Genomic DNA, 12,211 nt, shown 5'->3' on the forward strand with positions numbered 1-12,211 from the left:
CTCCCACCTCCTCATCTGGAGCTCTTTCCACCACCAGAATCCCATGACCTTGGGTAAGCCACTCCAAGCCTCTGGCTCCCTATCTGGAGCAGAAAATAAATGACAGGATCCCTGAGGCTCTCCTTCCAGCTCAAGCCTGTGCTGCTCTCCCTACGTGCCCCTCTTTGCTCCAGGAGCAGGAGCGCAGCAGTGCTGCAGTACCGGGGCATAGCTGCATGCCTCTAGTTGCTGGGAATCTGGGGCAGAGCAGTGCTGCAGTCACACGTTGGGGAATCAAAGCTCCAAGCTCAGGCAGGGGAGTCATCAGGCATTGAGAGTGTTATATTTAAGGAGCATTTTGGAGGTCAGGAAGCAAGTGAGAGAGGAGCAGTGGGGGAGGAGCAGCCTCCTAAACACTCCATTTCCACAACAAGCCTCTTTCTAGTCCTCCAGCCAAAATCCGCTTCCAAACTGCACTCAATAGAGAGCCTGTGTGAGCTGACCAGCAGATGGCCAGGGCTGCACCCTGATCAGGTGCTCCCCACCACTTCCCTGTCCTCTCCCTCCCTTGGCACTCTCCTCTCCCCACCCTCTGCCACTATTAGTCACTGGCTCTGGGGTGACAGTGTGGGCTGCAGGCATTGGCCTCGCCTTCTAGCCTGTTCATCTGTGTCAGCTCTCAGCTTGGAGCCTCCAAAGCCAGCCCCTCCCTTCCTATCCTTGGTACCCTTATGCACACCCCTGCCCTCCAGGCCCACCGTCTGGGTAAAACAGCGCTGTGCAGGGCAGGCACCCGGCCAGAGGGCTGGCAAAGGGTGGCAGGCTTGGGGGCAGAGCAAAGCGGAGCTGTTTTCTTCAAGAACGCTTCATTCTGCTCCTATGATCTCCTGGATTTACTGAAGGCACTGGAGTTAAAAAATAAAATGAATAGAATCACCTCCCGCCAGGCTTCTTTGCCCCTCGTTCACAATCTGCTAATCCAGAATATTTCTTCAGGCAATAAACAGGATGAGCAATATCAAAGCCAAATTCCACTCAGCTTCGTTCTGCCCCTAGGAAGGGGAGGAAGCAAGACTGAGGCAGCCAGGGCTTCCGTGGATGGCTCTGATCCTCTGATCACTCTAGAATCTAAAGTGGTTGCACAGACCTCATGCCCAGTGATTCTCACGGCAGCCCAGTGAAGTGCTAAACTACACTTAACACAAGACACACAGGCTCAGTGAGGTCTAGTTATCTTCCTGTTAGTACTGCCATTGCTAGCCGCTCTATAAGGTTGTAATTGGTAAAAAGAGGAAAAAGTAAAAGGTAAAAACACCATACCTGAGAATCACAAGCCCCCTCATGCAACTCGGGGTAAGGAAACTCCTTAGCCAGGCCACACATTGGGATCACCTCCCTCACTGAACTCAGTGCAACACCCAACTAAGCTCTCTGTCTTCCCCCTGTTTAAGCAGCCATCGATATCCCTTCTCCAAGGAGACTTTGTCTTGATGAGGAGACAAGAGCTCTGTCTGGCAATGGAAATCCCAAGAGGATTCCCCCTCTATCCCACTTTCCCCTTCACCTCCAAAATCTTCCTCCCACTTCCTGAATGCCTGACTGCCTGACTAGTGTTGGTTTCTCTGCACACTTGCTCATCCCCGTGTCCCAGATCACGAGACCCCTTCTGCTGCTGCACTTAATGGTGGCCTCAAGGAGGTAAGAGCCCTGCTGTCAGAAAGATGCACACACCTCAGAGAAACCCCACAACCAGGAGAGGGGCAGCCGCCTGAAGTCACTCATCATCCTAATTACACACGTAACAAAAGAAAACATCTCTCCTGCCAGATGGAAGAAAGAAGGCAGATTTCTAATCACCCCCATGGCTCCTCCTGGTTTATCCTCAGGAGAAATTCAGGGTGACTGATGGTGCTAGGGACCCAGGAGGGTGCTTATAAACTCAGGTTCTCTCCGGGAGGGGGCACCCATACACCCACAGCCAGCTGCTTCCTGTTGTCCTCCCACCAAATGGGGATTTCTGCTTCTTCCACTAAATCACATATCAGTATTACCATTTTTAAAAATACAGATGAATTGAGCATTAACTCATTTTAAAAGTGAAAGTCGTCTGCCCAAGGACACAATAAGAATCTATTTATTGTTGGCAGAGAAATTGCTCGATGATAGGACAAGTGCAGAAAAACCGCATTCTTCATTGAACAGGGACTGACACCACCCCCAGTGGTGTGTATTGCGGTTTAGCACCGGGATTCTAGAATTAGCCTTGAGTTCAAATCTATACTTAACAGCTCTGTGACCTTGAGCAACTTACTCCATTTCTCTAAGCCTCAGCTCCTTCATCCATTAAAAAGGTGAGGATGACAAGCACCCATTAGGTTGCTACGAGGAGCGGATGACACTAAGAGCAAGTAAGTGCTCAATACATTTTCACCACTGCTATGATTATTCCCAACCCGTGTCCACAGAACCACCACTACGCACTACAGGAACCACAGGCTCCACTTCCTGCTCCTAATCTACTTTTTCTCCTTTATGTCAACAAATTTTCCAATTTTTCCTATTTTGTTGGGCATATTTTTGCATTGTTTTGTGCTCTTTCTGTTAGGTCAATCAGCTGTTTATTTTTTCAATAAGAACTGTACTTACAGCTGGGTGCAGTGGCTCATGCCTGTAATCCCAGCACTTTGGGAGGCTGAGACAGGTGGATCATTTGAGGTCAGGAGTTTGAAACCAGCCTGGCCAACATGGTGAAACCCCGTCTCTACTAAAAACACAAAAATTAGCTGGACGTGGTGGTGGGCACCTGTAATCCCAGCTACTCGGGAGGCTGAGGCAGGAGAATTGCTTGAGCCCAGAAGGTGGAGGGTGCAGTGAGCCAAGATCGTGCCATTGCTCTCCAGCCTGGGTGACAGAGTGAGACTCCGTCTCAAAAACAGTACCATACTTATGGAGCATCTAATATGTTCATGACCCAAGCAAGTCACAATGATATTTCAAAGTTAGATCCAGAGTTCTCCTTGATCTCAAGTTAATAATCCAACAAGGAAGATAAAAGATGGACATTAAACTATATTAAATAATACTAACTTAAAATATAAGGCAATAAGTCTCTAAGAGACGCGTATCTAATCAGAAGGACATATTATCTCTGTCTTCCAAAACGAACATAGGTTTGTAATCATTATGCCAATTTTTTTTTTAATTAACAGACAAGTAATGGTGAATAGTCTCAGCGGACTTACGTTAAGTCTGTCCGTGATATTTCTTGATTAGTCTGGTCTTAACATAAAAGAGCCAGAAAAAGGATTCAATATTTGTCATCATCCTTTGTGGAGACAAGAGCTTCCTATTTGCATGAGAGGTGTCCAGAAATAGTGCCTTCGGAACATATTGCTACTATCACTGCCAATAAATACAGGTTTACTTGGATGGAGCATCTAATGAGTTCGATTTTAGACAGTTTCATTTCCAGTCACCGGGACATTTTCTCAACAGCGCCCTAAGGTTAGGGCAGGGGAAGCTTTAAGTTGTTTCAGGCACAGATACCCACTACCTTCTCTCAACATCACAACAGACATGAGACTGACATATCATGAGTAAACCAAAGGGTTCAGCTTCCATCCATTTTGTGACCAGCGCTATTCAGTAAATGCTCTTCCATGCACTAAGCCACTAGCTACCTTTGATGATCCAGTGGCACTTGTGTGCTGGCGTGTACCATGATGGGGTTTTTACATGGATTGGTAATGAACTGAGAAAAATTAGGACAATGTGGTAAACACCAAAAGGTTAAATATGTTGGCTGGGTGCAGGGGCTCACACCTGTAATCCTGGCACTTTGGGAGGCCGAGGTGGGCAGATCACTTGAGCTCAGGCATTTGAGACTAGACTGGGCAATATGGTGAAACCCTCATCTCTACTAAAAATACAAAAATTAGCTGGGCGTGGTGTTGCCCACCTGTGGTCCCAGCTACATAGGAGGCTGAGGCAGGAGGATTGCTGGAGCCCTGGAGGCAGAGGTTGCAATGAGCTGAGATCATGCTACTGCACTCCAGCCTGGGAGACAGAGCAAGACTCTGCCTCAAAAAAAAAAAAAAAAAAAAAAAAAAAAGTTTGAATATATTGACAGCATGACCTTTTAAATTTCGTGTTTAAATATTCTTTAATTATACATATACATAGTGGTGGTAGTTCTATATTTTAGTTTAGTTGCTAGCTTTCATAGGTAAAATAAATAACTGGTAATTCTGTGCTGGTCCGCCAATTTTTTTCAATCTCTCCACAAAATCCAGAAGTTCAGACTCCCCTATGAAGAAGGCTCTCCGTTCTAAGACCTCACCCTATGAGGAGAGCCTCTGCCTCTCAACTGCTGTGATAGGGCATCTGATTTTTTTTGGATTTTGGAATATTTGCAGGATACATAGTCAAATCTGAAGTCTGAAATGCTCTAATGAGTATTGCCTTTGAATGGCATGTTGGCACTCAATACGTTTCAGGTTTGGAAGCATTTCTAATTTCAGATTTTCAGATCTGGGATGCTCAACCAGTACCACTCCCTAAACTCAGACACAAATTTCTCATTGTTCCTGAACAACTTCACCTAGATATCTCACGGGCTCTTCAGAGCCAGTATGAATAAAGGAAACTCCTCACTGTCCCACTGTCTCCTCCCAACTGTGACGTCCTGTATCAATCTCAAATCACACCACCAGCTACCAAGTCACCCAGTCAGAAACCAATGATTCACCCTAGACTCCTCCTCTTCCATCTCCCATTTAATTAGGAACTACGTCGTGTCAATTCTAGCACCTGAAATATGACTAGAGTGTGCTTCTTGCTGTCAGCGTTCACCTGCCTTTCAATTCTTACCTTTAGGTTTGCAGTTGCAGTTACCCTCTCCTATTTGTTCATTCACCAAATATTTATTGAGCATCTATCATCTGCCAAGTAAAATGCTAAGTGCCAGGGTTTCTGTGAATTAAGAAACAAAACACGCAATCACTGTCCTCAAGGAGCTCACAGTCTAGTGGGGAGAGATAGATGTAAAAATAATAATAATAATAAAGTTATCAGAGATGGAGCAAAATGAGGCAATTATCTTACTTGTCTACCTTGGAGCGAGAGTACTTTCTCAAAAGCAAATCTGATGATACCTCGAAGTCCTTCAACTGTTCGCAGTGTCTATGCAGTCTCAGCACTGCACGGGCTTCCACAGCATTTCAGCTCCCTGCTTCTGTTTCTGGTTTTGACATTTGCCTCTTGTCTTCCACATGCATCCTAAGCGCCAGTCCTGCCAAGCTATTTGTCGTGCCCTGGGCCCTGCCATGTCCATCCTGGGCCTACTATTCTCTAACAGATCTCTGCACCCATAGCCACCATTCAGTGACTATCTGCAGTGTGCCAGGCATTAATCCTAAGACATTGCATTTAATCCTCATGACAATCCTGGCGTATTGATGGTGACCTCATGGACAAATGAGGAAACTGAGACCAGGGAAAGCCAAGATAACTCACTCAAGTTCACAGAGCCAGAAAGCAACAGGGTCAGCATTTGAACCTAGATATGTCCAACTCCAAATCACAGCCACATCATCTTTCCTCTCTTGTCCACCTGATAAATTCCCACCCACACTTCAGGTCTCAGATCAAATGTAACTTTCTTTACAAAGCCCTTTATGAACTGCCCAGTCAAGTAATTCTTCTTGCTTCCCTGATTTCGAAGCTATTACCTTGTGTTGCCATAATTTGTTTACTTGTCTGTCTCCCCCGAGGACCCATGAACATCTCTTCACAGTGATTGTGAACTACCCATCTCTAAGCGCTCCATGCTGAACTCTCTCCACTGGCATACAGTCAGCATTTAATAAACCTCTGGTGAATGAATGGGTTAATTAATGCTCCCTAACCTCTTTTCTCAAAGTTAAGACAAAAACTCTTGCCAAGCACAGTCGCTCAAGCCTATAATCCCAGCACTTTGGGAGGCCAAGGTGGCAGAATTCCTTGAGCCCAGGAGTTCGAGACCAGCCTGGGCAACATAGTGAGACTCCATTTCTACAAAAAATAAAAAATTAGCCATGTGTGGTGGCATGCACCTGTAGTCCCAGCTGCTCAGGAGGCTGAGGCAGGAGGATCACTTGAGCCCAAAAAGTTGAGGTTGCGGTGAGCCATGATTGCAGCACTGCACTGCAGCCTAGGCAACAGAGACCCTGTGAAAGAAGAAAAGAAAGAAAAAGAAAGAAAGAAAGAAAGAAGAAAGAAAGAAAGAAAGAAAGAAAGAAAGAAAGAAAGAAAGAAAGAGAAAGAAAGAAAAGAAGGAAACTAACTCTCAGTAACAATTCATCATCTACATATTTTAACACAGTCAGGTCAGGCTATCAGATGGCCCTAGTCTGAGGTGCAAACTTAAAAAAAAAAAGAGTAGGCCGGGCGCGGTGGCTCACGCTTGTAATCCCAGCACTTTGGGAGGCCGAGGCGGGCGGATCACGAGGTCAGGAGATCGAGACCACGGTGAAACCCCGTCTCTACTAAAAATACAAAAAATTAGCCGGGCGTGGTGGCGGGCGCCTGTAGTCCCAGCTACTCGGAGAGGCTGAGACAGGAGAATGGCGTGAACCTGGGAGGCAGAGCTTGCAGTGAGCCGAGATTGCGCCACTGCACTCCAGCCTGAGCCTGGGCGACAGAGCGAGACTCCGTCTCAAGAAGAAAAAAAAAAAAAAAAAAAAAAAAGAGTAGTACCATGACAATGCAGTGGAGTAACAGAAACTCAAAATCCAGACTCCGGAAAGTGAAGTCACACCTCTAAAAGCTCTACTCCAGGAACTGAAAAGAGTCTAATAGGGAATGTTGTCATAAGACTGACCACACCTCCATCAAAAGCTATTTCATTCCAGGGTAATTTAACCCAGTACATTGCAGCTAGGGGAAATTCTGGGAATAGTATCTCAGAAATAAAAAGGGAAGCCTGAGATAAGGGGGATACATTTTTCAAGTATTTAGACATTTAAAAAGTGATATTCAAGCTATATGTAAATTACTTACAAACTGCTTTTATGCATTATCAGAGATTCCAGGACATTGGCCGTAATATATAAGTTCCTCTTGTACCTGGGCTTTGTACCTAGACTATACAAATAGGCTCTTTATGGGAGCATCTCGATCAGTTAAAAGTTCTTAAACTTTTTTAAGTAATAAGCCTCCTGGGTTGCTGACGAAAGCCAAGGATACTCTCCCCAGAAAAATGTACAGAGATACAAAATTCTGCCTACCAATGAAGGGGGCTCATGGACCCTCTCCTAAAGTCCATTCAGAGTCCTGAATGGTTCACAGGCACAGACTGAAAATGCCTGAAGTAAACTTCCAAAGGGTCCAGACTAGAGAAGGTTAAAAACAAAAAAAAAGATTCACAATGCTGCTTTGAAATGACATCAGTTTCTGTTAGCCAATCAGATTCTCTCTTGGTCAAGGTCCTGAAAGTAAATGCCTCAGCCTCCTGAGTAGCTGGGACTACAGGTGCATGCCACCACATCTGGCTAATTTTTCATTTTTTGTAGAAAATAAAAAAGGAATGATTCATCTCTAACATCTGATGCTATACCTGCTTAGATCATGTGCAGTCTGGACTAAGGGATAGCAAGGGCCTAAGTAAAATCAGGCTGTTTCTGCCTCCATATGCAAATACAAACTAAACAGACCTTTCCAAACTAGCCACAGAATAAATCCCCCAAATCCCCAAACCACACCTTTTCCAGAACACTTGCCACCACCATCCCCTGAGAACCAGCTGATTGATAACAAACTACCTACAACTTCAAGAGCTAGTTCACTAGAGGCTTTGCAAGGCCCTGGTGAAGACAGACAGCAGCATTCCCACCAGATAGCAAACTGTTTGCAGCAGTTTGGGATCCAAACACAGTTGCAGATGCCTGCTTTCATGATCGCCACTGCCCACTGTCAAGGTAGTACAAGCACTTTGCATCACCCCATATTCAAAGGGGCTATTCAGATGTTTGTGGAGGAAAGGAAAAGAGAGAGGAAGGGGAGACAGAGGAGAGAATGGTTCCAGGGAGACCTGTTCTCTATATTTGCTCTCTCTGGTTCCTTTCTAAGAAAATTGAGAATTTGACAGATCTAAACTGATTAAAACAGATGTGTGTAATTTTCACCTTTGTGCAGACCAGGAGATGGAAGTCCAGAGAAATTAAGTGACTCGGATCTGATCACACAGCCTGTAGGGCTGGGAGGAGCAGAAAACCAAGTTCTATGATTCCCAGAGACATGTTCTTACCACTGTTAACACATTCCTGCCGGTTCAGGCTGGCAGCAGACTTGCCGCTTGGGCCTCCTCTCTCATTCTCTCCTCCATACACAACACAGGGTACCCAACCTGCTCCAGAAGCCTAAGCCTTGTCCAGTCTTCCATCTCTGAGAGAAAGGAGACCCTGCCATCTGGCCAAAAAGCAAGGCTCCCAAATGAAGGGCTGAGATATTCTCGAAGGATTACATATCTCTCCCTGCACACTGGAGCTGGGGTTGGGGCTGCACAGACTCAGCCTCCTTAGATGCCCCCATCCACTCCCAATGGCTCTAACTCCTTGTTTGGAAAAATACACAGAAAAGCAAATTTCAAATTGCAAGCAGGAGCCAGGAGAGATTTGAAAGCTATCTCAGGAACGCCCTCTAGCGTGCCCACAGGGTTTGAGCAGCGCAGCACCCAGGCCCCATTCCCTGGAGGTGACCGGGCCCGCGCTGCCATTGGGGCATCCGGCGAGCAGTGGGCGGGGCCAGCGGCAGCATCTGACACTCACATACAAACTCCTCTCCAATCCCAAGGCCAACGTCTGCTGCAGGATGAGAGGCAGTCTCTGCTCTGAAGACTGTCCAGCCCGCGCCAACCCCACCCATTCCTTATACAACAGGGAGAAGGGAAGGAGAAGCAAACAGAAGGTGAAAAGAAAGTGTGGAGGTTGCACAAATGGAATGCAGTGCAGAGAAGAAGCAGAGGAAGAAGACGGAGAGAGACAGAGAGAGTAAAAGAGAGGCATAACTGAAAAAGAGACAGGATAAAGAGAAACAAAAAATAGGGCAAGGCTAAAGAAAAAGATGGACATATAAGTGAGTGCAGATGAAAGCTACAGATACCTCCACCCCCCACCCTGCACCCCTCATCCACCCACTCCGACTTCCAAGCACACCAAGGTGGGGCGTGTGCTTTGTAGGACCTGGCACCTCCTCGCCTCTCCTGAGGTCCTGGTGCTCACATTTCCCTCCACTCTGACACAGCCCCTGGATGCTCACGAGTGGCGGGCTGAGGGAGAGGAGGAGAGAGAAAAGTGAACCAAAGGCAGAACTCGCCAAGCGAAGCCACTTACGCACAGTGCGGCCGGCAGCATTTCCATCCTACCTTTGCTGTCGCCATGTCAGCCGGCTCCATGATCTCTGCTTGGCCTAAGGAGCAGCGGCACCATCCAGAGAGAAAAGGCAGAGTCACAAACGTCCACCCACGGAGAACAAACCACCCCTCTGGAAGGCTGGGGAAAATAAGACACCTATTTCCACTCTCTGGCCCCCTGGGACTTCCTCAGTTTCTGGGTAAGAGGTCAGAGTCTGGAGGTCCACAGCAAGCAGGGGTGCCCTGTCTCCTGTCTGTGTTCCACAGACGCCCAGGAGGCTGAGTCAGGGGGCACCTCCCCTGGCCTGGTACTTCTTCCCAGGAGCGAAGTGTGGGTCTTCCCAGGCTCCCCCTGTTGAGAGGGAGAGGGCGCAAAGACGGAGGCACGCCCTCCCATCACCCCGCCAACTGGTACCCACAGGTCAGGATGAGGGGGGCATGTGGGAAGAGGCCAGCTGGCAGGTAAAGAGCAAGAGCCAGGGGGAGCAGGAAGGGAGAAGGTCAGCGGCTGGTGGCGGACAGGCGGGTGTGAGAACCTCAAGAAGGTGCAGGCACTCAGCTGGAAGCAGAAAGGTGCTGTGCAAGGAAGTGCCGGAGCCACAAAGCCGGAGCCTGGCACGGCAAGGTGGAGAATGCAAAAGGAGAGAAATTCGCCCGCTGAAGCCACTCACCTTGCAATAACATTCAGACTGACTGAGGCCTACACAGGAGCCAGGAGCGGGCGGTTCACACACCCCCACTCCACTCCCAGAGACTCACAGCCTCTGTCTAAAGGTACATGAGAGCAGCCGGCAGCCTAGCTGGATCTGCAGAGGCCCCTGGCTCTCTCCGAGCAGTCTGATTGGAGGAGCAGGATGACTTCATCCAGCCCCATTCATCACTCTAGGTTTCCTGCCCAGCAGGGACAGGCCGCTCACTTGCAGTGACTACAGCTTCCTCTCTGGCCCACTTTACTCGGTCAACCTGGGATAAGCTGCATCCGTCAGGGGAACCCTGAGGAAGGGGATCAGAGTATCCCAGCCCTGTTGGGAAGAGAGGAACAGGCTGCTCACATTCCCAAGACAGTGCAAGGATTCTACTGAAAACACAGTACATATATTCACTGTGTGTGTTTGCGGTGCCAGAGCTGGCATCCATACAACAGAGCAAGGCTTCTAGAAACTGGCGAGGAAACGGGGTGTACACTCTGGTGAACCACTGACCTTCTTGACAAAAACATGAAAATAAGCCCATCCAAATATTTAAAGATATTTCTCCCAATCAGAAAGAATAATCTATGGAAAAACACCCATGTCCTTCCTGAGGCATCTCCAAGTACCTCCCTCCTATCATTTTCCCCCATCAGCTCCCCTATAGCAGCCCCTGAAACATGCTAACCTATCTTCTGTTAAGGACATTGGTTCCTTCATGCTTGTGATCTCACATCTACAAAAGGCTACAAGTGAGTAGGACCTTACAGCTTCAGCTCCCATTTTGCAGATGAGGAAACTAAGGCCCAGAAAAAAGGCCAAAGGGTCAAAACAAGGATGTCAGTCTCCCAGTGCTCATTTCCATGTAGACTTTACCCTCAGAAATGGTGAGATCCTCAAAGAAAAATGACCCCTCCTTATTTACTCCTTCCTTTCCTCCCCCACACCTACTCCCAATCCAGCCCAAGACCACAGAAAAAAAACAACATAGCAAGTGTTAGATAAAGTAAAACATAATTTAAAAAAGAAGGCACGGCCAGGCATGGTGGCTCACACCTGTAATCCCAGCACTTTGGGAGGCTGTGGTAGACAGATCACCTGAGGTCTGGAGTTCGAGACCAGCCTGGGCAACATAATAAAACCCTGTCTCTACTAAAAATACAAAATTAGCCAGTCATGGTGGTGCACGCTTGTAGTCCCAGCTACTTGGGAGGCTGAGGCAGGAGAATCACTTGAACCAAGTAGGCAGAGGTTGCTGTGAGCTAAGACCATGCCATTGCACTCCAGCCTGGGCAACAAGAGCAAAACTCTGCCCAAAAAAAAAAAAAAAAAAGAAGGCAATGATTGTGTGATCATTTATTACCTTGCTTCTGTTCAAGTCTGACTTTATAACCAAACAACTCAATCAGGTGGATCAATACAGACTAGGAAAGAGTTTTCCAAAAAATTGATGACACTGACAACACAGTGCTCACGGGTCTGGCTTAACTACAGGAACAATAATTGTGACAACTCTCATTTGTACAGTGCTCCATAATTTACAATGCATTTCTGTTATAGTTTGAACGTCCAAACTCATGTTGAAATTTAATGGCCACTGTAACAGTATAGTATTAAGAGGTGGAACCTTTAAGAGGTAATTAGGTCATGAGAGTGGCCCTCGTGGATGGTTTGATACAGTTATCCTGAAAGTAAGTTAGCTATCATAAGAGTGGGCTCCCAATAAAAGGATGAGTTCAACTGACTTTCTTCCTGTCTAAGGCACACTCTTGCCCTTCTGCCACAGGGTAACTCAGCACGAGGCCTTCCCCAGATGCTGGTGTTACGCTTTTGGACTCCCCAGCCTCCAAAACCATGAGCTAAATAAACTTCAGTTCTTTATCCATTACTCAGCCTGTGATGTTCTGTTATAGTAGCAGAAAATATACTAATATCGTTTCCAAATCCATTACTCTCCGTGGATACTGAGAACCCTGTGAGATCAAGACTGTTTCCCCCATGTTAAAGATAACTAAACTGAGATTCAGAGACTTTCAGCGACTTGTCCAAGGTCACACAGTCAGTAGAGCAGAACGGAGACTCAACCCCATATTCACTAAGTCCAAATCCCTTTCCACTAAACATTGCAATACCAAATTTCCAACCTCTTAACATT

The 12,211-nt window shown here is 47.0% G+C and overlaps 1 protein-coding gene across 12 annotated transcripts in view; it reads right to left on the minus strand.

Moving 5' to 3' along the window:
* GRAMD1B (GRAM domain containing 1B) overlaps nt 1-12,211 on the minus strand; it is a 274,683-nt gene that overhangs the window by 108,832 nt on the left and 153,640 nt on the right. The window contains exons 1-2 of one of the 12 annotated variants that reach the window (XM_030829760.1): nt 10,039-10,446; nt 9,380-9,423 (exon numbers count right to left, since the gene is read on the minus strand). The exons of 10 other annotated variants lie outside the window; for them this stretch is intronic. The gene's annotated coding sequence lies outside the window, so the exon portion shown is untranslated. Of the gene's footprint in view, nt 1-9,379; nt 9,424-10,038; nt 10,447-12,211 lie in introns of those variants that run through there. One more of the 12 variants, XM_030829761.1, reaches the window with a different exon arrangement.

The sequence above is a fragment of the Nomascus leucogenys genome, chromosome 15, assembly GCF_006542625.1.
Source record: "Nomascus leucogenys isolate Asia chromosome 15, Asia_NLE_v1, whole genome shotgun sequence".
Taxonomy (NCBI): domain Eukaryota; kingdom Metazoa; phylum Chordata; class Mammalia; order Primates; family Hylobatidae; genus Nomascus; species Nomascus leucogenys.